This window comes from Ursus americanus, chromosome 9, assembly GCF_024610735.1.
Source record: "Ursus americanus isolate L20-20 chromosome 9, mUrsAme1.1.p, whole genome shotgun sequence".
Lineage (NCBI taxonomy): Eukaryota > Metazoa > Chordata > Mammalia > Carnivora > Ursidae > Ursus > Ursus americanus.
This window is the reverse complement of record NC_142135.1, coordinates 13,828,272-13,856,093: the sequence shown is the minus strand read 5'-3', so window position 1 is coordinate 13,856,093 and position 27,822 is coordinate 13,828,272. Positions and strand designations below refer to the sequence as shown.

Sequence of the window (27,822 nt, the reverse complement as noted above, 5' to 3'; positions counted from 1 at the left end):
TGGGCATCCTGTTTACTGTATTCTCGATAATAAAGTCCTTACTGGACAATGTCAGAGTGGAGTTAAAGGCCAAAGTACACGTGGGTGTCGTGCTTGGAATTTTCCTTTGTGTTGAATACCATATACATATGTACGTCTCAACGTGTTGCCTGGCACTGATCTTGTTTTGTTCATTGTGGTGTAAAACTACGCACACCACCCTGTCTACCATTGACCATTTTGAAGCGAACCCTTCGGTGGCACTAAGTACATTCATAATGTTGTGTAATCATCACCATCGTCCGTTTCTAGAACTTTTTCATCTTCCCAAACTGAAACTCTGCCCCCATTAAACCCTAACTCTCCCCTCCCCACTCCCCCCAGTCCCTGTAATCACCATTCCACTTTCTGCCTCTGAATTTGACTCCTCCAGGAGACTCACGGAAGCGGGATCATACAGTATTTGTCCTTTGGTGGCTGGCTTATTTCGCTGTGCGTAAGTCTTCGAGGTTCCTCCGTGTTGTAGCACGTGACAAGATTTCCTTCCTTTTCAGAAACTGAATAATATGCTATTGTATGTACGTACCACCTCGTTTTTCCGGTCCTGCATTGACGGACACTGGGTTGCTCCACATTTCGGCTACTGTGAGTAAGGCTGCTTTGAACATGGGTGTGCAAATATCCATTTGGTCCCTGCTCTCAGATCTTTTGGGGTGAATGTCCAGAAGTGGAATCCCAGGATTATATGTTAATTCTATGTTTATTTTTTTGAGGAACTGCCATGATGGTTTATGAAATTTAAAATTTTAATTTACTTAAATTAATTTTATTTAAATGTTAAACTTTTATTACAACTTTAAGTAATCCCTAAATGTCTAGAATAACATTTTAACATCTGGATTAAAAGACTGGTTTTGAAAAATGTTACGAAATAACAAAAAGTGCTGGTCTCTCATCTGGTCTCAAGTGTCACAACTTAGTCACTGACTTCGCAGACCGCCTTAAATACCACTTTATAGGAAGGCACAGGTATTCTGTATTTTTTTTCCTGTGTTTTTGTTCTCTGCATGAGTCAGCCGAGGAAGCTAAGAGGCTGAGGGAGCACTGGCAAGCTTTCTGTATTTTTTCCTTCCCTGTTCCCCTAATTCCACCGACTCCATATCATCGGGGCCTAGCCAGTGAGCCAAGCACTCAGGCCGTTTCCTCGCAACCCATCTGTGACCTTATGAACCTCCGGATGGGCATTAACTGACCTTGCCAGACCAAAGGAAAGAGCTGGAATCACACAATGACGTTCGCTCAGCACAGGGATCGGAGTATTAGGCGTGTGAAGAGCGCTGGCGCTTTGTGGGCACGAACGTCCCCCTGGAAACGGGAGTTAGAGGTGGTTCTGGGTCCTACTCTGTGCCCTGCTCCCAACTCACTTTGCCGCATCTTGGCGAACCTGATTCCCTCACTCTGGGAGAGAATGAATCCTTCTCTCCATTTTTTTTTTTTTTTATCAATAGGTCCCCCCAAGCAAATAAAATATGACACAGAATGTCAAGAAATAGCACAAATGATAATAAAGGTGCTCCAGGAAAACCATTTCTCTACTCACAATGCTTCGGACACCAAAGGTGTGGGATCTTTCCTCACAGCAACAACCGGTTTTCCACCTCTGCACACCAGCTGGGTGCCCTACTGTTCAGTGCAGTCTGCAGCCATCCACCTGTCAAGGTCAAGGGCTCAGTCAGATGCCAGTCACAGGTCCAGATTGTCATCTGTGTGCTTGACCAACCGGCTGTAACCGGGGGTTCCCTCAGCCCCCTCCTCTGGTTTGGTAGTTTGCTAAAATAGCCCAGGCGACTCAGGGGAACACTCACTTATATTGACTGCTTTATTACAAAGGATATGAAGGAACAACCAGATGAAGGCGGGGGGGTGCACAGGGCGAGGTCTGGGAGGGTCCCGAGGGCAGGAGCTTCCATGTCCCCATGGAGTTGGGGTGTGTCACCCTCCTGGCACCCAGATGCAGTCAACCCCGAAGCTCTCTGTGGCCTCGGGGTTTTTATGCAGGCTTCGCCACCTCAGCATGATCCATTGTTCACTCATTCTCTAGCTCCTCTCCCCTCCTCAGAGGTTGGGAGTGAGGCTGAAAGTTCCAAACTTCTTTTCATGGCTTGGTTTTTCTTGTGACAAGCTCCTATCTTAAAACTATCCAGGAGCCCGCCAAGAGTCATCTCATTAGAACAAAAAAGGCTTTTATAACCCAGAAAACTCCAGGGATATAGGACCTCTTGTGTAAGACTCTCCCATCACCCCCATCACTCAGGACATTACAAAGGTTATAGGATGGCTGTGTTAGGAATGGGAGCAGAGACCAAATATATATTTTTATTATGTCACAGGTGCTTTGCCTAAAAAAAGGATAGAGGGGAAGAAACTCATCTACTTATTGCCACTCACCTATTTCACCCCTCTTCTCTCCCCTCGAGACTTTGGAAGCTTCACTGGGGCACCCTAGCGCTCAGTGGAACCCAGTTTGGAAACCACTGAAGTCGATGACTCGATATTGTTAACCAGCTTCTGTGTACAGCAAACGTGAGAGACAAGAGCAGCATTCATTGCACTTCTCACCTCTGTTGTTCCAATACCGCTGTGAGAGGGGTCTGTCCCTGGCCAAAGTCACCAACCTGCTTCCTTGCAGAACCCAAGTCTCCTGGTGACAGCCCGGGGCCCACGTACACATCAGCAGAGCTCTTTAGCAAGTTCCAGCAATCAAAGTGATTCAGTTAAAGGTTCAGAGCTACAAAACAATTCATTTGGTCCAAGATTGGGTCTTTGGGATTGAATTTTCAATCAATTTCCACATCTCTTTTGCTCCTTCTTTTTGCCTTGTAAGGGGGGCTTGTCCTTTTTAATTATACAGATGCTTCCTCTTAGGTCTTATTTTCTTCCTCAGGGCTCCCTGCAGAGAATTTGCTACAGCCGATTGATAAGAAGGTATTGATTCCAAGGGCAGAGTTCAGGAATATTCTTATAAATGGATCATGTTGTTAATAAAGGGTCACCGCAGAAGGGCCTCTGGGGTGTGGAAGTTGCTGAAATCAGAGCTCTCAGCGATGGTAGCAAGAGAGAGAATGGCCCGATGACCCATGCTCAAGAAGGGAAATTAAGAGAAGGAAGGCATGGGATCAAAATTACCATTTATCAAATACCTCTGGCGTCCTGGCTCTGCTAATACTAACCTTGTGACCTGGGACAGGCTTTTTAACATTTCACACCGAAGCTGCTGGAACTGTGAAGTGATATAAGGTACATCTTTGAAGAGTATTGTCAGGGTTAAATAAAACAATATATGTCAAGTGCTTGATTGCCACCACGTAGACAATACTAGAAATGTCTGTTGTTATAGCCATTATTCCTGTTACTATCTATGCTTTTCATAACCTAGCCTAGCCTCCCCAGTGATAGGTATCAGCTGGAATTCTGGGCTTCGAAATCATAAAGCAAAATTGACATAATTCTCTTTTGTCGGGTGAAGGGACTTTGCTTCTGTTTATGACTTTCCTATGAAAATCAGACAAAAATAATGATTGTTGGGCAAGGGAAAGTTGCAGAGAAATGAAGCCAGTTGAAGGGCAGAACTTGTAAATTTTGCAACTGTCCTCGGTTAAATGTTTGGTGTTCTGTCCTCATTACTGACTGGGCATGGCTTCACAGCAGACGGAATTTGCTATGTGAGGAAATGAAGATTTATACAAAGCCAAATTGGACAAATGGTGAATAATTGATTTAGCTGACCTGACAACTCCCACTTGTACATAACACAGAATGTTTTATTCTGGTTGTAATTTAGTTTTCTGGGCATCCTAATTCCTTCTAGCAATTCACGGGAAAGGCCTAGTTGCCTTCTGACTTTGCCTTACAGCAGAAAATTTTAGATGATGTGCTCTGTTCTCACAGCATTCTAGCATAATCTATAATAAGTAGGGTTCATATTAGATACTCTTTGAAGAACGTGAGGATCTTTTGGTTAGTCCTCTGATGTAGAATATAGTTTGGTTCCTACTTAATAAAACAAATATATTTGGTTGGAGCCAAGAATTACTATGCTTACCCATCTTAAAATACAGTCTTTAGGAATAAAGTAAACCAAAAATAAATAAAAGAATCATAAAACCAACAATGCTGTGTCATTATTTAAAACCCCCATGCTGGCATCTGGGTATAGTACCTGCCATCTTAGAACACATTAGCAAAGGAAGCATTTATTTTCAAGCTTGGCATCCCAAGGAAAGGTATGAATATTCCTTGGACATTCCCACATCAGTGACTATGTGAATCACAGATAGCTTATTAAACAAAATACAGAAGCAAATGAGGACGTATAGAAGACCTCTCATAGTCCATGCTAAAATCATGCATTACTAGGATTGAAAGTGTCTTTGAGAGATCATCCTGGTTACCCTCTTCATTATAGATTCACTTTTATTCAGTAAACACACAGTGAACTCCTAGAAGGTGACAAGCATTGGGCTCAGGTTATTGATGGGGGCATATGTTTTGGGGGGACACTGAAAAAAAAAAGAGTGTGTCATCAAGGAGTTTATATGCTAGTGGAAGGGCTGTTTGGCTATACAAGGACTGAGGCCAATGCCATGAGGTCAGTGTGAATAAAGTACTCAAGGAGCAATTTGGGAGGAGAAAGCTACTTCGTGTTATTAGCCTAGCCAACAGATAACCATCCTTAAACATAAGCTCCTTTTCATTTTACTCATTCATCAAAAATCTGCTGACCATCTTCTCTCCACCAAAATCCTGTGCTGGGCATTTGGAGATGGCTTCATGGGCCCGAAGTGTAACAAAGATGGCTAGAAATTGAACAGGATATCACAGTGTTGCGAGTTTTCTTAAATGTTGACATGTTTCCCTGATTCACGTAGACCTGTATGTCTCCAAATGCCTGTGGGATGCGATGACCTAGTATGATGACAGATTGCCCAGTTTTTGACCCCTCGTTCCTAAGTTGCAGAGATGAGGTGCATGAATGAGAGAGTGGCTAGCTTATCTTTATTTAAAAAATAAGACCTCCAATAAACATGAGTTGTCCTAATTTTTCTAGCCAAAATACTAATGAACTGAAAAGGTTCTTGTGATTTCTTGCTATGATTTTGCACAGTTGGACACTCTCTGGACTGTGAATCAGGAGTTCTAGGTGGGTGTGTTAGCTTTGCCGCAGACCAGACGTGTCTCTTTATCTGCAGGGTCTTATTCAGGTATATTGAGCCTCGTTTTCTTTGATGGGAAGTGAGGAAGTCATGCTCGCTACACGCTGGGTCTGTGTGTGTTCTCGGACGGTTAGTGTAATGCTGTTTACTGACCCCTGGAAGTCACTCATGACCCTAGAAGGCTCTTTGGCCATATGGTACAATTAAGCTGACATACCTTTCGAAGGTAATGTATGCTTTGGACACAGACCTAGTTGTAGGGCCTGCAAGTGCCCCATCATTGCACTTCTGTTCATATTTATGATACGGCAGCTTCCCATTTTTGGTTTATATAAATATGAACCACCAACATTTAAAAAGCAAATGTTGCCAGTGCATCCTATCCTGGAGTTATTTTTAATGAGCAATGAGAAAATGATTATGGCAAGGTGCACAGACTCTGTGCATGAGTTTGTCATTTGTGGCTGTGTGACATTGGTGGATTTATATAACCTCTCTGTGTCTCTGATTTCTCCTCCTAAAAATACGGCTTCCATTGGGCCATTTAACATAGAAAAGGTATGTAGCCCACCCATCAGAGTGTCTGCCACATGGTAAATTCTCCATGACGATAGCTCCTGTTAATGTGGATTCCCCAGCTGACAGTGGTGTCTGCTCTTGAGTGTCTTTATGACGGGACTGATTTCTATTCATGTAGGGGGAAAGTGGCAAAGCTGAGATTTGGATCCCGTCAGATATCAGAGACTGAACTCAAATTACTGTACTGTCTCACTGATCAGAATCAGTGACTTTTATACAGGAAAACTCTGATAATATAAACCTATGGAATTCTCCTTCCTGCCAGGCTTTTCACACCTGTCTGTTGACTCTTCCATTTACCCAGTGAAAACTGGTATTTGTTGTTAATACAATTCTTCCTGCTTTGTCCTAGGACCAGAACTGCAATCCAATTAAGTTTAGTCGTGATGGAACATTAGGATCTCAGAGTATATTTGAGAGATATCATTAGAGAGGATTATTTTTAGATTTTTTTATCTTTTACATAGTAATTTGTGTGTGCCAGAGGTTTCTGATTTCCTGCTGTGTCACGGCTAGCCGGCTTTTTGATCTAGGGGAGCTAGATATTTGAAGTACATGATGGTAAAACATATTAATAATAGTAGCTGTTATTTTTTTAGCATGTCTTATGTGCCACATACTTTATGTATTTTATTTCTATTTTCATAATAATCTTGAAAGCTAGATATCATTTGATTGATTTAGAAATGGAGGCTCAGAGAACTTAAATACCCTGCCCATCATCATAAGTGTTAGAACCCAGATGGCAACCAAAATTAGCCCATCTCCAAACTCAGCAAATTTCACTTCTACTCTGCCTCCCCAGAGTGGAAGGGAATGATGGTTACAGGAGGAATAGGAAGGGAAAGCCTTGTTCTAACCAACAATGTGTGTACGTGTGCGCATGTGTAAGGTAGTATTTTGTGTGTGCAATATAAGATATTGCACACAAACAGCACAGAGGATCCGGGTGGGGGAAACTAATGGGAAGTCATGAGAGAGGGAGACAAATCACGAGAGAACTCTTCACTTTAGGAAACAAACTGAGGGTTGCTGTGGCGGGCAGGTGGGCGGAAGAGAGAAATTAGATGATGGGCATTAAGGAGGGCTTGCGATGTGATGAGCACTGGGTGTAATACGTAACTGATGAATTATTGAACTCTACAGCTGACACTAATAATGTACTATATGTCGGCTAATAGACTTTAAAGAAAAAGAGAAAAAAAGAAGATACTGCACACATTCTGAAGACCTTGCTACATAAATGAACCAAATAATTATACTTTTTGCAAAATAAAAAGTATTTTTGCACGGAAATAACAATCCCATAATAATTGGTGTGGGAAATCTTCATTTTGATCTAATAGATTTGCTTAAACGAGCTAGATATCCATGTTGTGCTTTTCTCGTGACAACCACGATTGATCCTGATTTCACCCCCATCAGGGGCAAAGGGGAAAATAAATACTGCATGAGGAGGTGCAGCTGTTACAAAAAGAAATAATAACTTACGTTCATGCAGAACTTCAACATTCGTATTGGATCAACTTTACAATTACACAGGAAAGTAGTCATCTCCGCATTGTCCTCATTGAATGACAGTGGTCATAGATGAGCAAAGTAGGGTACAAAGCAGTTAAGAGCTTGCCAGATATCAAACAGTCAGAAAAAGAAGAACCAGGACTTACACTTTGATCGGTGTGTGCCCAAAAGAATGTTCTTTCTTTTTTTAAAAAAGATTATTTATTTATGTATTTATTTGAGAGACAGAGAAAGAAGATGAACATGGGGGAGGAGCACGGGGAGAGGGAGAAGCAGACTCCCCACCGAGCAGGAAGCCTGACCTGGGCTCCATCCCAGGACCCCAGGATCATAACCTGAGCCGAAGGAAGACACTTAACTGACTGAGCCACCCAGGTGCCCCAAAAGAATGTTATTTCATCTATCTCACCCTGTTATGCTAGAGTAGCTGGGAGAGAAGAGATCCGGGAGTTTGGGGGCAGCAACGACCAACAGAAGCAATCATTAACATGGCGATAATTAGCACAGGTTGGTGTTTTGTTGATATTATTAATTTTTAAAAAAATTTTTTTAAAGATTTTATTTATTCGACATAGAGACAGCCAGCGAGAGAGGGAACACAAGCAGGGGGAGTGGGAGAGGAAGAAGCAGGCTCATAGCGGAGGAGCCTGATGTGGGGCTCGATCCCATAACGCCGGGATCACGCCCTGAGCCGAAGGCAGACGCTTAACCGCTGTACCACCCAGGCGCCCCGATATTATTAATTTTTAACCGAGTACTCACTTTGGTTACTTAACACAAAATTTAAATTACCAGTTATATCCCTAACAGTCTATAATCAGATTTTTGTGCAAACCTATTTTTTTTACAAATATATTTTTGTTAAAAAATATTCCAGAAAGTTTAGAAATATAATTTATGCAGAATTACTTGAGCATATACTCTGTGCAATGCCGTTTTCATTCTAGGAGGAGAAAGGTCAGAATACAAATTACCACAGAATAGTGGATGTTGTAGGAGTATAGATGACTTAGTCTTGAGGGTGGTGGTGAATATAGCCTTGGTTTAAGTGTCAAATGAGAAAACTAAAACAATTCAGAAATGAATTTGATTTCCTTTATTCAAAGGAAAACGTTCTATGGATTGGGAGAGTACAGTGCCAGTAAACAGTGAGCACTGTTCCCAAGGGGTTTTGGGTAAGAGTAAGTTTGAGTGATAGAAGGGGCAATATGGAAACGGGGCATGATTGGCTAGGGTGTGAGGAATTTTGTTATAAGATGGGCAGGTCCCGTTTTCTAGGGTAAAGTAAGCTAGCTAAAGCTGAGTTGGAGGGTTGTGATTGGTGCCTGTCAGTTTCCTTGACAGGTGTTTCCCATAAGTACAGACTAACTTAGGTTTAAATGCGTGGCATGGGCCGGGCCACTGGGGCAGCCTCCATATTGTGGGTCCCCACCTACAAACTAACATTACCACAGGTGAGGATATTTAAGTTGGGTCTTGAAGAATATTAGAAGTTCGCCAGAAATCCAGAGGGAGAAACCGAATCCCGATTGAGGTAAGTATCATATGAAGTACCATGAAGCCATGAAAAGACAGAGGGTGTTTTCAAAACGGCAAATAGAAAACAACTTAATGTGTCTGGAACATAGAATAGGAAGAGGAAATGTCTGTAGATAAAACTGAACAAAAATGTCTGACTTCTTTGTGATGAGCCTAGTTTGCTCTGCTAGAGAGTGTAGACTGTGTCCTGTAAGCCGGGCGAAGTCGTTGACTGTTTCCGAGACGGGGGGAGTGGCATGAGCAGATGTGAGGACTGTTTCACTGGCAGTGACGTGAGGAATGCGCGCAGGGCATGGGAAGAGGAGAGACAAGTTCAGAGGCTGATGCAGCAGGACTAGAAGGAGATGGTGGTCCGGCAGGGCAGTGGCGGCGGGGGTGGAGACGATGCCCCGAAAGGAGGAGAAACCGAGTTTTGTGGGAATGTTTCCCAATAGCTTGTGCGGACCAGATCTTTAACTTCTATCCCACACTCTTTGTGCCTTCCTCCAGTGAAGAGCCATGATAAGAACGTTTGGGCTTTTTTATTCATTGATTTAATTTATCTTCAAAAAATTACACAAGAAACTTGTCTTTGCTACAGCAAATTAAGCAGTTTAAAGACATGGAAAAACAGCTAATAATATTCCTTCAGCCCATTCCTTGTCCTTCTAGGAAACCAGTTTTAACAGCATGATGGATATCTTTGCCTTTCCGTCCCTCCCCTCCCCTCTTTCTTTCTTTCTTTCTTTCTTTCTTTCTTTCTTTCTTTCTTTCTTTCTTTCTTTCTTGATTTTATTGGAGAGAGAGCAAAAGAGCACAAGCGGGAAGGGAGGGGCAGGGAGAGGGAGAAGCAGACTCCCCACTGAGCAGGGAGCCTGAGGTAGGGCTCAATCCCAGGACCCCGGATCATGACCTGAGTGGAAGGCAGATGCTTAACCAACTGACCCACCCAGGCGCCCTATCTTTGCCTTCATTTTCGATATTCATGTAAAACATATAGACATATGCTTTTTGTCCTTTTTATTGAAAGCATCAGATTCATGCACACACACACACACACACATTTCTTCAACTTGCTTAAATTCTCTATAAATGTCTCACTTTTACAACTCATCATGGACATCCCTTGAGGGTAATAGATAGCAATTAAACTCTTATTTTTAAGTGGCTGGATAATATTCCTTGCGTGGATGTGTCACAATGTGCAGCCATTTCCTTATTTAAAAACACGCAGCTTGTGTCTTTTTTTGTCACTAGAAACTATTAAAAAAAAGATATTTACATGTCTTTTTATTAGATTATGTAAACAATGACCACAGAAGTTAAAAAAAAAAAAAGGCAACATTCTACACCCTTTCACGGCTAGAAAGGACCTTACAAATATCAGCCAACCTCCTAATTTACAGGGGAGGCATCAGAGGCACTGAAAAGTGCAGGGAAGAGCTCAGAGTCACATAAGCAGTTTGGTGGTGCCTCTGTAGCCAGAATCCAGTCCCCTGACAGCAGCCTAACCCCCTACCATAGGGCAGATGCTTGTAGAGAATGGAGATGTGGGTCCCAAAATGGTGGGAGATTTGTAATCACAACACAGAATTCACATGCAGAAGAGATCTTCCTGGCCTAACTTCCATCATTAAGACAGCCCTTCTTCTACCCAAAGCCTCCTTGCCACAGGCCAGGGCAGAGGTGAGGGAGAGCTCGGAACTCACCTCAGTCTGTCCCCAGAGGCAACCAAAGAATTCACCCTTCCTCCTACTCTAAGGAAGTACCCTTCCAGCAATAGTATGTCGTTTCGTGGTTGGCGGACAGAGGGCAGCTGCTCTTGCCTTTCTAGAGCAGACCCCCTTTGACCTCTGAAACATCCTTGGAGGCCCCGTCTCACTTACTCTCCTATATGCACAGCCTCCAGGCTCCCGGGAACAGGCAGGAGAGAAAAACACTTTGGTATTCCTACCATGAAATGCTAACCAGAAGAAAACCAGTGACCTCTTTCTCTAATGATTTTCAGACCTGTCTAATCTTCAGAATCACACAGAGAACTTATTAACAATTTACAGATTACTGATCCCAAATACACAAATATATATGTATTTATATTTTTCCTTTGGAATTGCCATATCTATATATGGCAATTCCAGAGAAGAAAATATTTATTATATATTATTTAAAGTCTATTATTTAAATATCACATATGTATTCTGTAGTAGTTTTCCTTTGGAGTCCCCAGGTATTGCAATGATTAGCACACTTTTGACCTGTGGACCATGTCCAACATTGTTATTTTCTCAGTGAGAAAGTCGCGGTCTAGAAATGTTGTACAACTTGCCAGAAACCATTCAGCATGTCTGTGGCAGAGCCGGGACCACTCCCTGTCTCCTAGGTCCCAGGTCAAAATTCTTTCACCAGATTTATAAATACAGATTCCTTTTAAAACCAAGAGAGATTTATCTTTGTCAAAGTGCCACTGTGAGAGGATGTAAGGGGGAAAAAAAAAACCCAGAAACCAGACAAGTGCTCAGGTTTTCGTGGTGTTGAACAGAAGCAGTGTTTCTGAACTGAGTGATGGGGGTGCAGGAAGGTGGGCGCCCAGAGTCCCGGCGATGCGTGGGGGGGCGCGGGTCTTGGCCAGCTTGTCCTATTACAAAGACTGGCGAGTGGACAAAGCCGGTCTAATTCGTCTCCTAAGCATGTGAAAGACATTTAGAGACTGAATGATTTTCAGTCCCCCTAGGTTTGGGAATTAAAGGTAAATATGGTATGGAAAATGCTCGGGCCTGGCTTTAAAGACTTGTGTGAAATGCTTCCCGAGGGGGGAAACGCGGGTCACTAAAAGGTTGCTTCTCACTAATGCCCTTGATTGGCTGTTGGTACGCAGCTCCCTCTGAAGTGACAATCAGCCCGAGTGACCACTGCCCTCTTGCTGCAATTATCAATGGTCCGGCAATTTCCCTCAATTTTAATCAATTTGGTTTGTGAATAGCCCTTTTCTTTGTTTGAGACAAAAGAGGCAAGTGTTCAGTCAGGATGCCTGGCTTCTCCCTGGCAGCTCTTGTTTTCTTTAGGAAGTTAGCAGAGACCCTGTCCACTTTCAGGCGCAGCAGAAGACTGGCATCTCCTTTTAGTAAAGCAAGAGCCATTCCAGGGCAGCCCAGTGTGACACTCCTGAGAGCCAGGGGTGCAGTCGAACGCAGGCAGCAGGAGAGGGGGTTGGGGGGGAGAACTGTAGAATGAACATGGACTTAATGGTTGGGTCTGTTGGCATGCCGGTGAAAATACAGGACTCAGTTAAATTTGGATTGCAGAGAAACAACAAATTCAGGCGGGGCATGTTTGTATTTGCAGTAATTGGTTGTATGAAATCCCGTCTTAACTGGGTGTCCTCCGTTATCTATCTGTATCTGACGACCCTAGTAGGAAGAGGTGAAGAGGAGGAAGGGCGTGAGATGCAAGTCCATGAATTCAAGAGGGTGAAGGGCAAGATGGGTGACAATGACCCTGATGACAAAGCACTTTCATTCATTCGTGTATTTGTGTATTCCAAGATTCATTGATTTAGAAAAGATGTACTGAATCTTCTATTGTGATGGGAATATTAAGATAAATGAAGCAGATTAGTCTGATTGAAGATGTACAAATCCATGTGATGATATTGTATGATAAATACAACAAAACTTGGTACAACTATGGTTTCTGGTGTTTTCCATCCATCACAGTGGAGAGGTATGACCAACAACAGCTGAGATCCCAAGCCAGTAAAGCCTGGGGATGTACCCATCTTTCCTGATCAGGAATCTTTCCCTTTTCATTTTCTTCTTCTCACCACATTCAAGGTATCGCTCCAGGGAGTAGCCGAGTGGGTGAAGCATGACCAGCAAACACCTATATGTTTTATTTCTAAGATAAATGGGCTTATCTGGATAAGCTTAAACTGGGTATCTAAGTATAGAAATTGGGCCATGGCCATTAATATGGTCCACAGCTGTGTAAGAGAAAAATAATATAAAGGAAGATGTGATATGTCTACTTGAAGTTCTCTCTAGATGAGAGGCCCTAAGGCATCTTATTAAAATTAATTTTTAAACTTGATCCACACCACTTTACCTGCTATTTTATTTTCTGTGAAGGGTTGTGATGCCTTTTGTATGTGGTTGCTGCTGTCTGTGATACATGCACACACACACACACACACACACACACACACACACACACCGCATTGCATGCACAAATACACTCTTTTTAAACCAGAGTTGGAATTACTAAAAAGCTAAAACCAATCTAATGAGAAATCAGTAAAACTGGGGTTTAAAAGCATTTGTGCAACACCCATTAGCTACTGATGGGGATGTGGAGATGTGCAAGAGACAGTCCACTTACCTTGTAAAAGGAATTCCGAGAGCGTTAGTAGAGATCAGATTGCTCCCCAGGGAGTCCTTGCTTCAGATGCTGGCCACGCCACAGCCACCTTTGTTGGATTCCCAAAAAAAATGCAAGCCACTCGCTTCAGAAGGCTCACTAGTGCCAGGTATGAACGGAGCACCCTGGCCAAGGTTGATTTACTTGGAGTGGACACCTGGCTCAAGGAGTGCCGGTTGGCCAGCATACCGTGGGTGGCATGGAAGGGCTGGTCAATGGGCCTAATAGTGATCACCTTGACAGTCAGATTTTCTCTAGCAGAGATGTGCAGACAGCAGAGAAGGACAAATGGGAGTCTAGTAGAGTCAGGGTGAGGGGAGTCCAGGCTCAGAGGCTCCACAGGCAACCCCATTTCAGGGGAGGCACAGGTGGCCTCTGGCCAGTGTGCGGATGCCCAGGTATGCACATAATGTGTGTGAGAACGGTGCTTGCTGGGACCCAGGGGACCTTCCTACTCTTGAAGGTGTTTCCATCTCTCTGAGGCCAAGAAGTCTGTCTCCATTCTTTCCAGAAGCCAGGTTGTGGGTTACTCCTGGTTCTCAGGAGACCTGGTGGAGCTTCTCTGTATTTTTACAGCCATGAATTTTATTACCATAACTTGTTACCTGAAGTAATCCAAAGGAGGCCTGTGCTCCTTCCAAGCAAAGGATTGAACTCACAAAACCAGACTCAGCAAGAGAACTCTGTGACAAGGCAGCTTAGAAGCTGTGCTTAGCATAGAGGGAAAAGAAGCGGCGAACAGTGAAGGGGGGCTGGTTTCTGCTGGGAGAATTAGACACAGTGTCAGAAACTGGCTCTAAAGGAGGGGTCAAGAGTTTCCTAACCTAGCCTGGTTACTTCTAAGGATTTAAATAGGACCATGTGGTTGTATTAAAGCATTCCTCTACCTAGTGAGTTGAAATCAGATGTCCATACCGCAACCCACTGACACACACACACACACATTTGACATTTACTGTCTCACTGTCGACATGATGAAACACTTTCATGTCTTTCCATTCACTCCTTCTTACAGGGAAAACTTATAAAGGAGAGAGAAACCTAAGAAAACAACAACCGGTCATGAAGCTTATACCTTGCCTCCTACCTGATGCACGTGTTACCTCCCAGGAAACTCACAAGAATTGGCTGGCACGGTGCTCCCTTTTTAAAGGTGAGTTAACTGAATCCGAATGGGTAAGTGATTTGCTCCAGTATCACACAAACGGTAAGGATACAAGTTTCTTTCTTTTTAATTAAAACAATGTAAAAACAAAAACAAAAAACCTCAGGATTGTCGTGTAGGACTTGTTCCCAAATTCTCCCCTGATACTCTGCTCCAAAGACCTCTGGTCACTTCTTCCCTTCATGTGGCTCAGGGCCCACCATGGCCACACTCAACCCAGTGTCAGGCTTCTCTCCAGTGACCTAGGGTTTATGGTAATTTTTACTCTCCTGACCTCATCTTAAAACTTACCTGCCCTTTGCCTCTTTCCTTAAGATTCTTGCTAAAGAATTGGTTGTGAAGTAAGCAAATCAAACACTGGGGTATTAAAGGATGATAATGGTCAAAATACGATTCCCTATTAAGACTGTATTTGCATTTGATCCTGGAGAAAATGCTTGAGAACTCAGCATATCCCTAAGTCTGGAATCCATGTTATCAGCTCAGAGGGTTTTTAAAAAATAGGTCAGCCAGATCACTAGTTAAAACCCACCAAATGGTCCTACTTACGAGTTCAGAAAGCGCTATTTGTCCTCAACTCTCCTTTATAAATCCTGGAACCCCCAAATTCCAGACCCCAAAAGTATAATAAATGGATAAAGTCTTGTAAAGCCCATCTCATGTTGAAACTTCAAGGGCAGCACCCTTTTTAAAATGGTGGAAATTAATATTTGTGGATTCAAATTGAAGTGAAACTATATTTGGACCAACCACAGTCCTAGACGGACTGACCAGTGTTTCTTTTCCCGATAACTACGGCCTTTTGCAGCAGTTCCTCGGTGGTGTGCGGGTACTGCCCTGTATCAGCTTGCAGGAATTGATTATTGAATTTTCAGAAATTTTGTGAGCTGGTTTACTTCACATTGAAAGCTTGTAATTGGCCGTGGTGAGAATTTATTCACCATGGAATTTGGCAAGCACTATAAATCCAGGGTTGATTGATTGACTGATCTTTATCTATTTATTTATGTACTTACTACAGAACCAGTTTTTTTTTTTTTTTAATTTGACAGAGATAGAGACAGCCAGTGAGAGAGGGAACACAAGCAGGGGGAGTGGGAGAGGAAGAAGCAGGCTCCCAGCAGAGGAGCCTGATGTGGGGCTCGATCCCATAACGCCGGGATCACGCCCTGAGCCGAAGGCAGACGCTTAACCGCTGTGCCACCCAGGCGCCCCAGAACCAGTTTTTAAATTGTTAATCATTTAGCAACATACCACCCTCTATCCTCTTTCTTTCCATCTCTTTCTTTTTTTTTTCTTCTCTTCTCCCTTCCTCCCTCCCTCCCTTCCTTTCTTCCTTCCCCTCTCTACCTTTCTCTCATTATTTTATTTTTCTTTTATTTTCTCTGTCCTCTAATATTTCTAATAGTACTGGGTGTTTTGACAGACTCCTTACAAAAAATTTAATTTCATCATCATAACAATTTTATACTATTTTAACGCAATTAAAAAAAAAAAGAAACTGAGGCTCAAAGAATTTATGTAGTGCCCAAAGGACACTATCGGTAAATAGAAGTGGGATCAAAACATAAATCTTGTCTTGTTTCAAAGCTCCTATTCATTCCTGAAGCCTATACTAACACACACACACACACACACACACACACAAAACAAAAACAAGCAAACAGAAGGCTTGGTTGGCAGTTTCCAAACAGACTTGCTTTTTTCCCAGGTCTTGAAAGATCTGTTGCTGGATGACAAACATGTCCTAATATCCCCACTGGACTTCTGCCCCTAAAGTAATGTATCAAATAAAGTTAATTATGAGAATGGGAGGTGGCAACCTGCCCTGATTTTATCTGATGGTAAAAGATTCAGGTAGAAGGTTTCACTACCCATTGGAGAAGTCAAGATTTCTTAGTAGGACAGTCCACATGAGGTTTCCTTGTCTTAGCAGAGAAAACTAAGGATAGAGGTGACTAGATACCACCCCCATTCCCTACCAACTCCTGTAGAATTTCCAACTGGAGATACAATTTAGAAATGTCCAAGCTCTTTTCTCCCCCTCCTTTTAGTCCTGTATCTCTAGGGGTTGCTTATTTCCCTCTCTGGGCATGGGTTTTACTAAAGGAAAAGCTCCATAACTCAGCTCTTGCAACACCAAATTCTGGTGAGTCCAGGGCGGATGAGTCAGAAACATCTGGATTTAATTTCCTCGTTAACAGACATGGGATTAGAAATTAAGGGAAAAGTTTTTGGCAAATGGTATTTGGGGGAGATTGTCAAGCCCCAAACTAAATGCAAAGCCTTAAATAGAAACGGATGAATTCATTTGCTCATTCATTCAACACACATAGTCAGCAGGCGTCTCTTGTGTAGCTGGCAACATTCAATGCACTGGAAAACAGTAGTGAGCTAGGCAGGGCAAGACAAAATTGATTTGTAAATCTGGAAACAAACAGGATACTTTCAGATGGAGTTAAGTGATATGAAGAAAATAAAATGAGGTCTTTAATAACGCCCTTCCCAAGTAGGTTATGAATAGTTCCTTAATTTCTCCAGCAATGTTTTCTAGTTTTCAGTATTCCTGTCTTGTACATCTTTTGTCCGATATCTGCCTCATATTTCCTATTTTTGATAGTATTTTCAATGGCATTTCTTTGAAATTTCAGATTTTTGTGGTATTTAGAAATGCAATTGATTTTTCATATTCATCTTGAATCCTGGAACTTTGCTAATTAACTTATTAATTATACTAGCATTTTGGCAGAGGGGGTAGGTTCTGTAGAATTTTTGATATACATAATCATGTCTTCTATGAGTGAAAAAAAACAGGTTCATTTTTCCCCCTTTCCAATATGGATATTTATTCCTTTTATGCCTTATTTCACTGGCTGGATTCTTCAGTACAATGTTGAATAGGAACAGTGGAAGCAGACATCATTGCCTTGTTCATGATTTTAGGAGGAAAGCATTCTGTTTTTCTTCATTAAGTATGATAGTAACTCTAAGTTTTTGGTATATGTTCTTTATCAAATTGATAAACTTCCTTTCTCTTTCTAGTTTTAGAAAGTTTTTATTAGGAATAGATAATACATTTTGTCAAATGCATTTTTCAGCATATATTATGATGATCATATGGTTTTTCTCTTGCAGTTAGTTAACATGGTCAGTTATGTTGATTACTTTTTGTGCACTAACTTTGAACTTGTAGGATGAGCTGCATCTGATCTTTTTTTTTTTTTTTTTAAGATTTTATTTATTTATTTGACAGAGAGAGACAGCCAGCGAGAGAGGGAACACAAGCAGGGGGAGTAGGAGAGGAAGAAGCAGGCTCCCAGCAGAGGAGCCTGATGCGGGGCTCGATCCCAGAATGCCGGGATCACGCCCTGAGCCGAAGGCAGACGCTTAACGACTGCGCCACCCAGGCGCCCCGCATCTGATCTTTATGTATTGTTGGATTTAATTTTTTCAAATTTTATTAAGACTTTTTGCTTTTACCTTCCTGAGCAATATTGGCCCTTAGTTTTCTATTAGTGTAATTTTTTGGGGTCTGATTTGGATATCAGAGTGTTGCTGGTCTCATAGAATAAGTTGGGAAGTATTCCTTCCTCTTCAAATGTCTTTAAGAGTTTGTGTGGTTGTTGTTATATTGTTTGCTTGTTAGTTTATTTGTAGAATTCTCCAGTGAAGCCTTAACTGTGACTAGAGTTTTCTTTGTGGGAAATTTTTTTAAACACTAGTTAAATTCCTTTGATAAACATAGGGCTATTCAGGCTATCTATTTCTCCTTGAGTGAGTTTCGGTAATTGAATGTTTCCAGGAACTTGTGCACTTTATCTAAGTTGTCAAATTTATTAGCATATAGAGTTTGTAATATTTTCTCATTTTCCTTTTTATATATAAAGAATCTGTAGTTATGTTGTCTCTCTTATTCTTGACATGGGTAATTTGTCTTTACTCTTTCTTTCATGATTAGTCTAGTGATCAATTAATTTTATGGTCTTTCTCAAAGAAGTGGGTTTGGATTCATTAATTTTCTACATTCTTTTCCTATTTTCTAATCTATTGATTTAAGATGTGATTATTTTGTTTCTACTGCTTATTTTGCTGTTGTTTTTTCTCTCCCTTTTTCCAATTTTTTAAGCTCAACTTACTGATATGAAGCTTATTTTGCTTTCTAATATAGGCTTCTATTTCTGTAAATTGTCCTCTAAATACTGCCCTAGCAACATCTCATATATTGAGGTATATATATATATATATAATTTTCTTTTTTCTTTTTTTTTAGTTCAAAAGGCTTTCTAATTTTCCTTTTGAGTTTTTTCACTGAATCATATCTGTTTAGAAGTTTGTTTTTTAGTACCCACACACATAGGATTTTTCTAGAGATCTTTTTAATGGTTGTTTTTTTCATTTTTATTTTACTGTGGTTTGAGAACACACTTTGTAAGACATAAGCTTTTAAACTTATTGAAATTTATATTAAGACTAAAAATGTGGTCTATTCTTTGTTATTAGATAATATAAATGAAAAATGACTAACTAGGGGCACCTGGGTGACACAGCGGTTAAGCGTCTGCCTTCGGCTCAGGGCGTGATCCTGGCGTTATGCGATCGAGCCCCACATCAGGCTCCTCTGCTATGAGCCTGCTTCTTCCTCTCCCACTCCCCCTGCTTGTATTCCCTCTCTCACTGGCTGTCTCTATCTCTGTCGAATAAATAAATAAAATCTTAAAAAAAAAAAAAAGAAAAGAAAAATGACTAACTAAATATAGACTTAATTTAATTTCACCTACTTCTATGTTTCTTTTTTTGTTTTTCTTCCCATGATGGGTGTTACAAAATATAATATTAAATATGCATTGCTGCAAAATAAATTCAGTGCTTTGAAATAGTTGTCACATATCACAACATTTGGTTAAAACTTTCAAACAGAATATGCATTAGATAATGTTTGCTGAATTCTAATTTACTTTTAATGGTTATCTCTTTTTTTCTTATTCTAATTACTCTCTCAAATGTCTGTTAGAAACTGAGAAGGTTTACTTGGTTGATCCATAGGAGGGCACATTACTATAACCTGGCATACCTGCTTCAAGGCTAGGGTTCGCACACCCCCAGCCAGCCTGTCTTGAACTCTCCACCTCAAATTACTTATCCTAAATCATATTTAGAATTGCTTCAGATTTTACATACTCAGGAATGAGTTTCAATGCAAGTGAGATCCATATTAACAAATGACAAATAGAAGGGAAAAAAATAATGATTATCTGAGAAGAGCCATTTGTCAGAGGGAAGGCTCTTCCATGTCTCACTTTGCTTTCAAGAAATGATACTGACCCAATGATTTATTGGCTCAATTTCTTATAAATGCAAAAGATATTCAAACTCTAAGGAATTTCCAAGATCTCACTCAAGAGAACTGGTGTTAGAGAACAAAATCCTACATCATAAATGGGTATAAATGCACAATTGTACTAACGGCTTTTGACTGTGTAGAAAAGTTACTAGGCTTTTCAAACTTGAAATCTATATGGTAGAATAAGCACCATAAATAATTTTTCTAGAAAGTGCAGAACATAAAAGGAAATCCATTTTTATTGGCCAGGTTTTATGTAAAGCAATTTTCAGGTATTATGTCTTTAATCCTCACTGTAATAATTTTCTGCAGTAAATATTATTTTCCTCATTTTCAGGTGTGACAACTGAGGCACACAATGTATGAGTAGCTTATCTAAGGCCACAAAACTAGAAAGTGGCATATCTAGAAAAGCTAGATAAGACTGGCTACATGTGTCAGTAACTGTGTTAAAATCTTAAAAGATATGATTGTTTCCTCATCACATCAACCCTCTGAGGTTGATTATAGCACTTTACAGATGAGGGTAATGAAAGCATACAGAGCTCAAGCATGTTACCCAGCTTTACACAGCTAGCAAAGATCAGTATCAGGACTCAAATCCAGGTTCATTTGGGTGTACAGTTCCTCTGACCTCCAGAATAATCAATTGTGCCAAGGAAGGGAAAGAGTCTCCCAGAGAAGTCTCATGAGAGAGCTCATGTTGAGGCCGGATCACAAGGAAAAAAGTATAGGCAGTAGTCCCAGATTTGAAGACAGACATTTGCAGGGGAGAGAGAGTAAAGGCTGAGAGGGCTTATGGGAAAGTGGAATAAGAATGCCATTTCCAAGCTGCCCAGTTAGCCTCGAAGGCTCAATTCTCAGAGAAACTGGAGAGGCAACTAGTCCCTGGGGATTCAAACAAGAAGCTCAAACCACTAGATTGGCATTTTGACCTGGGAAGACATTGAAGAAGCTGCCACACAGTGTCCTCCCAGATGGCCAAATGATTTCTCCAATGTGCCATCAGGTAAAGACATAGCTAAGTTCTCAGACCCTTTCTGCTGAGTGAAGGAAGGTCCTACTTCTTGTTAGTCTGCATCACATTTATGTTTCCAAACTCTGGCCTCAATCTGATGTGGTTTCTAAGCCTACATTAGCCACTTAATAGCTGGATCACCTTGGACAAATTCCTTAAGCTCCCTAAGCCTCAGTTTTCTCATCTGGATAATGAGAATAAATGAACACTGATTGCAGATTAGCAGGCAGATTGGGGCAAACAGGGAGTGGGGCAAGATACAACTTTTAGAGTAGATGCTATTTAGTGACCTGTCCAATTCTAGGCATTTCTGATACTAAATTTGAAAACCTGGAGTCAAAGATATTGTTATTAGAATATTGTCTAGCACCTCTCAAAAAACTTACAATCCCAGCAACTGTGTCTAAGATAGATCCTTTGTTTGTTTGCTCTCAGAAAGGAAAAAAAGAAACGAAATCTAAATTTATTGGACACTTACTGTCAGGAAATATGCTTTCCACTTAATATTCATTATAATTTTTAATCATGCAAGGCCACATTTTGCAAATATTCTGCATATCCTCTTGCACATGAGAGAAATAATATATAACATATATAAATATAAAGAAAATTTCCCCCAAATGTAAAGCTGACAATCTGAGCATCCAAGATTTGAACCTGCATCTGTCAAACTCTGAAATGTGTGCTCGTTACCCTGGGCTGCCATCTAAGCAGAAAGATCTGTTCTGAAAATAGACTGACTTCCTGCCATTGCCCCTGCTTGAACAGACCCTTGGTCTTAACTCGGAAGGGTCCAAAGAGGACTGGCCTTCCAGGGAAGCTGGGCATTGTTCCTTAGCATTCTGTCTACTGTTTTCTAACCTGCCACATCCTGTCACTCCAACTTCCTTCCCCTTGCTGATAACTGGGCAGACTGAGCTGCAGACCTAACTTAACACAGCACTTGCCTTTTTGTTCCATTGATACAATGATCCTTGATAGAGGAGATTTATGGCATTTCTATACTTCCGAGGAAGCACACTCCAGATGTAGAGTGAAGTTTAGTGACTCCCTCTTAAAAAACGAAACAAAACAAAAATAAATAAAACAAGGGCAGCTGAAGAGCTTCGTCCCCACCCTCTAGGGCAGACACTTAATGTCCCTCATGCTCGGGTGTAAGTGACTTCCCTTTTCCTTCCTTCTTATCGCTTTTCTTTAAAGTGTGCCTGGAAACATTGCAAAGGGGAAAGTATAAACAATGTCAGGGGTGGTGCTATATTTAAAGGAAATTTCGGCTTTGCATCCTGTCCTCCTCTTAAAAAAATAAATAAATAAATAAACTCGCAAGAAAGTCTGTACATTTTGTAGACTTGCCTGGGTATGCTGGCTTATGTAAATTAGATAACCTGTTTAGCTTTCAAACAATCTTGGAATGGGCTTTTTGATTTTCATGTTTGAAATGAAAGACACCAAATTCCGGCTTTCTGGACTAACTTTGTATCCCTCGAACAACTATGTTTTTTTATAATTTCAGCATTTCCTCTGTAACACCCCCAAAAGGTAACATGCTAGGGTTTGAGTTAGAATGATTTTCAGAGATGGAAGGAAAGGTAGTGAGAACAAAGTGGAAACCTGTGAGTGAAATCTTCTTATACGTATGTTTTACTTGACTTTAATGATATTTTAAAAGATGTGAACCAACATTTCATTAGTTGCAGGTTTCATATTTAAAACATCTGACTTTGGGGTTCCTCTGAAAAAGTGAAAGCTGGAACAACACAGGACTGTCAATCCCACCTGTAACAATTAGATGAAGGTCAGTAGCCACTGTCCCCTGGAGGACAGGTGTGTCTCTCTTATTATCCGGTCTCACTCCTCCCTCTGTGTCGCCAGCATTGAGGCCAAGGGTCAGTTGTCCTTTATGCCATTATATGGCCTTTGAACGGCTGCTGATGTTTTTAAGAAAATAACTATTTTTCTCTATCTATGTATCTATCAAAAATGGAATCATGAGAGTTGAACCAAGCTATGTGACATTTTCTTTATACCTTTAGTTTATGTTACCTGCCTTGCCCCTTGGCATTTAACTTGGTTACCCTTGATCTAGGCCAGTGCCTTTGACTAGGAGACCAGGGAAGGAGACCAGGACTCTGGGAGATAGATGGTGACTTGTCCAAGGTCAGGCACTGAGTTAGGTAATGCAAGAACAGTTCACATCTTGTAACTTTAATCTTATGTGATGCTACTTGCAGGAGATGTCTTCTAGCTTTTTGGTGACATTTCCGGTTGTCCTAATGAATAGGATGATCTACTGGCATTTAGTGAATGGGGACCAGAAATGGTAGGGATGATGGGATGCACAGTGATAGTCAAGAATTGTCGTGTGTCCTACTTGAGTTTTGACTCTGTTGCCAGCCATTTATTAGTTGTAAGACCCATTCATAATTACTTGACCCTACAACCTATTTTCATTTTACATACACACATACAAGTTTATTTTTAAATGTAGGGTTTTAATGTATGCAGAATTTTCCATAATTGCAATTTTAGTGTAAATCAAGAGAGGTTGTGTATTGGTTAAGACAACAGACCCTGAAACTAGACTATATGAGGATTTGAACTTCAGCTCTACTACTTGCCAGCTGTGTAAACTTAAGAAAGTGAATTGACCTCTCTGGGACTCATTTATTTATATATATATATATATATATATATATATATATATATATAATGGGGATACTAGTAGTAAGTAGTAACTATGTTATTTGGATGTCTTGAAGCTAGATAAAATAATACATATGAAGTGTTTGGAACAGTTCTTGGCACACATTAATTCTGATAGACACATTATTACTGTTATTTTGTTCAGAATTTAGAGTTGTTCACTGTTTCAGAAAATAGTGCTTGCCAATAAACCTTTCTCTAGCATTCTGCTTGTGTAGGGTTATATTCTTGGTGACTTAACATTTATGAGTGAGTATCTCATTACTTTATAATGCCTTCTAAGGTGTTTCTATGGGATGATACATGTTATTTCATTTTAAAATACTTTCCTTTTTCCCATTTATAGTAGTTTTATAATATTATGTTGTATTTTAAAAATCATGTGGGAGACTGTTACTGTATCTGTGAAATTTATTTCTGATAGCAAAGAAGCATTGCAAAAAACTTGCTCTGGAAAGAGGATATGAGTTTGATTACATTGAATATCATTGGTCTGATACTTTCTACTCATGGCCTGACTTCTAGGACTTTTAAGGGACCACTTTGATGAGTTCCCTGTCTGACTTTACAACATTTGAAGACCAGTGTTAGGTACAAACAAAATAGGCATTGTATTACTACCTTTGAGTGACTGAGTCACAGTTTTCTGGAAGTGTGACGCCTACTATTGGCCACTTCCCAAGAAGGGAAGAAGCATGTTTTGGAGAAAAGAAAAGCTTGAGAGATTTATCCCTTTGTAACCTACTACCTGGGCCTTGTGGTGTGAGGTTGAAGGAAGAGTTATCTAATATTTTATTCAGACCCCATTGTACCTGTTAATATAAGAGTCCACTTTATTCCAAGTGTGATGGCAAACTATTGGAGGGTTTTGAATAAATGATCAGAATTATGTTCTTAAAGTAATTTCTATAGGTGCTCTGAGGAACTTGAAGGAAGAGGGCAGACCAAGAGAGAAAGCAGTACCCTCAGTTAGGAGACACTGTCTTGGGTGAGAAATACAACCACCAATGCAAAGAGTGAGGGGATGAGATTTGGTCCAATTACAGATATATTTTGAAGGCTGGACCAATGGCTGTGCTGTCAGATAAGATGTGGGGTATGAATGAAAATCACCAAAGCTGACTTCTTCAGAATCAAACAACCATATAGAAGGGGGGAGCTATTGACTGAGATGGAGAACACTGGTTTGGAAGCAAGTTTGGTTATGTAGAATCAAGGGTTCCTTTCTGAACATGATACATTTCAGCAGTCCAGCCTTATCTGAGTAGAAATGCCAATGCACATTTGCATATGGGAGCCTAGACTTTCTGGAAGAGGTCGGGACTAGAAATATAGTTCTAGAATCACCAGTATATGAGCTTGGATGTCATAACTAGGGAGTGATCACAGGAGCCCACCAATGTGGAGAGGTTTGGGAATATGAGGAGGATCCAGAGGGAGAGAAAGAGGAAGAAGAGACAGAGATAGGAAAAAAAAAATGGAAGCACAATGTTCTAGAAGTCAAGTGACAAACATGTTTTAAGTGGAGGAAGTAATCAATTGTGTCAAATGCAACAGAAAGGTCAAGAAAAAAGATAATTGTAAATTGACCATTGGATTTGTCAAAAGAGCTTGTCAGCTCTTTCTTTCAGGTATTTAAAACCTGTCATTATCACATGCCCTAGAGTGAGGCTTTAAACAGTTTTGTACAGAGCACTCAGTTAGGTTTCAATCTGAGGACCTGTGTCCTTCTATTCTGAAATTTTTTCTCTTTTTATTTCATTTTTTTTTCTATTTCACTTTCTGAAAACATTCTTTCTGGAATTTTTATTATTTGGATGTTGAGCTTCCTGGATTTCTTTTTTTTTTTTTTTTCCTTTTCTTTTTCTTCTCTTTTCTTTTTTCTTTTCTTTTCTCTTCTCTTCTCTTCTCTTCTCTTCTCTTCTCTTCTTTTTTCTTTTCTTTTCTTTTCTTTTCTTTTCTTTTCTTTTCTTTCCCTTCTTTCTTATTTTATTTCCTCTCTGATTCTCCATCTGGGTGTGTTTGGTTCTACTTCTGGGACATTTGCTCGACTCTGGTTTTTAGAAAGAAAAAGCCAGGGTAGTTAGCCAGCATGGAGAAGAACCTAAGGGATTCATTTGCATCCCATACAAACCTTAAAACAATCTCTTCCAACCTTCTATCTCAGATCTGGGGTATTTTATAAGAGGATGTGCATATCCTTTGGCACTCTCTAGCAGGATTCAAAAGTTTTGAAGGAAGAAAAACATGCCTTGAGGGGAAGGAAAAGTGCCTGAGAGATCTACTTTTCTGTGGCGACAAGTTGAAGAAAACTTCCATCAATACTGTGCTAATCCCAGAGGTTCCTGTTGCTCTCCCAGGAATCTGAAGACTGCAGGGCTTGGTTCATTTCCCTGTGGGTGACTCTTCTGCTGAAAAGAAACACAGCCATGAAACAGTTATATCCCCAAATCATTAAGGCTTTGGAGTTATCACTACCCTCTTCCTGCGCATTCAGCTCTTTGACTCACGCTTTGTCAGGTTTTGTTTTTGTTTTTGTTTTTTTGTTTTGTTTTTGCCTGGTTTAAAGTCTTGTGATTCTGTAATGTTATGGTCTCTTGAAGGGTGGAAATGTTATGACGCGAGTGCATAATCTCCCATGGCATCTTCCACCCTGTCCTAAGTACCATGAGATATTTAAGAACACGAGACATGATCTCTCGCACTTTCGTAAACAAAATAAACAAAGGGGGAAGGGGGAAAGGAACACATAACAGACAAAACTGTGCTCTAAATACAAGATGGCTTTCTTGTTTCTTTGTGCACGCTAGTGCGGTGGGATCTGCAGAGGCTCTTCAAGTATCATGAATTTGTATTAAATTCATGTTGAATCATGTCTAGGTTTGACATGAAGTGCCACATTTGATTAGAGATACCAGCCTTCAGCACAAAATGGAGGAATAGAATTTTTTTCCCTTCTGTTTTCTATCATTCTCTAAGTACTTTAAGAATTTATGAAGGAGAGAGAGAGAGAGAGAGAGAAAGGAGGAGGAGGAGGGAGAGACCAGTGATGGGTATAAGCTGGATCAGTCAGAGAACATTTCTTTGGCTAGGTGGTAAGATTTTGCTATGAAGAGGGACTAATGAATGACATCCCAGGGGAGGAGAACAGGAAGAAGGAGCAGATACATGACTGTTTAATGCCAAAGCTTCATTAACATAACCATTAGCATCCAGGAGTTCTAACCTCTGGCCCCAGCTCCATCAGTCATTAGCTATGAGTCCTAGCACAAATCATTCCTTCATTCTCAGTCAGTACTGTCACTCTTTTTTGCATTTGTGACCTAGAAGTGCCATTCATAAAATGAGGAGAGGATGACATGATGCAGTGTTGTGTTCAGCAAAGAGCATTTCATGGAATTTTGTGTTCATGTGATATCAGTGCGTGTTTTCTGAGAGAGCATTCTGTGATCAAGTTAACTTAGGAAACACTGGCCAAACAAAACTAAACAATTATTTAGGACATTTTAGTGTCTTTAATATGTCAATAGTATAAACTTTATGAGAGGAATATTACATGCAGAAATATTCAAGTTATTTGATCACAGAAACTTTTTATATAGATGATCGTGAGGGGCAGGTATTGATGAGTTGCTGATCCTAATAATCATTTTCCTAACTCCTGGCTGCATGCAAGACACTGTGAAAAGATGCAAAAGGGGTAGATAATATACAGATAGAGCATGGGTGGTCAGTAATGCAAACTGGCTCTGAATCCCAAGGCTATAATTGTGTGATCTTGGAAAAGCTGACTTTTTTGAGTCTCAGTCTCTACATTTATATATATATATTTATATATATATATATTTATTTATATATATTTATAAGGGATGGTAACTTCTGCTTTGTGATTATTGTTAGAATATATGGAGTCCTAATAGTCCCTGGTACTACGTAGGTGCTTAATAAATGTTAGATCTCTCATTCCTTCCTACCATATAATTTTGTAGTTTATGAGGGGTGAATGTCAGTGGGGCTGATTGCCCAATGAGGCACAGGATGGGCCAACATCATGTTTTTGAGTGGTTTATGTGAAGGAATCAGAAGGGGAGAACTCTTCTTTTCACCCCAAAACATTATTGAATCTGCGGAGACAAAAGGAAAATGTCTGTACCACAGGATGACCAGATGTTCGTGAACTTATCGCTTGTGTGGGATCATAAATCTTGTGTAAACATCTGGTTTCATCTTTGAAGTGGCAAGAGGAAGAAAACACTGGAAATCAGATTTTAGCTGTGGTTTCAGAAGAACAGGTGTACCAGACCAACCTGTCATGAAATCTTGTTCTTTCTCGCATCCCGTTCCATTTGAGCTTCCCTATCCATAACGCCCT

At 40.6% G+C, this 27,822-nt stretch overlaps 1 long non-coding RNA gene across 1 annotated transcript in view; it reads left to right on the top strand.

Annotated features, from left to right (window-relative positions):
• The first annotated feature begins 371 nt into the window (after positions 1 to 371).
• The window catches only part of LOC123801900 (uncharacterized), a 112,897-nt gene continuing 85,446 nt past the window's right edge, over positions 372 to 27,822 (top strand). Inside the window, exons 1-2 of the long non-coding RNA XR_006782361.2 lie at positions 372 to 624; positions 14,239 to 14,376. This is a non-coding gene — a long non-coding RNA (uncharacterized LOC123801900). The remainder of the gene's footprint in view (positions 625 to 14,238; positions 14,377 to 27,822) is intronic.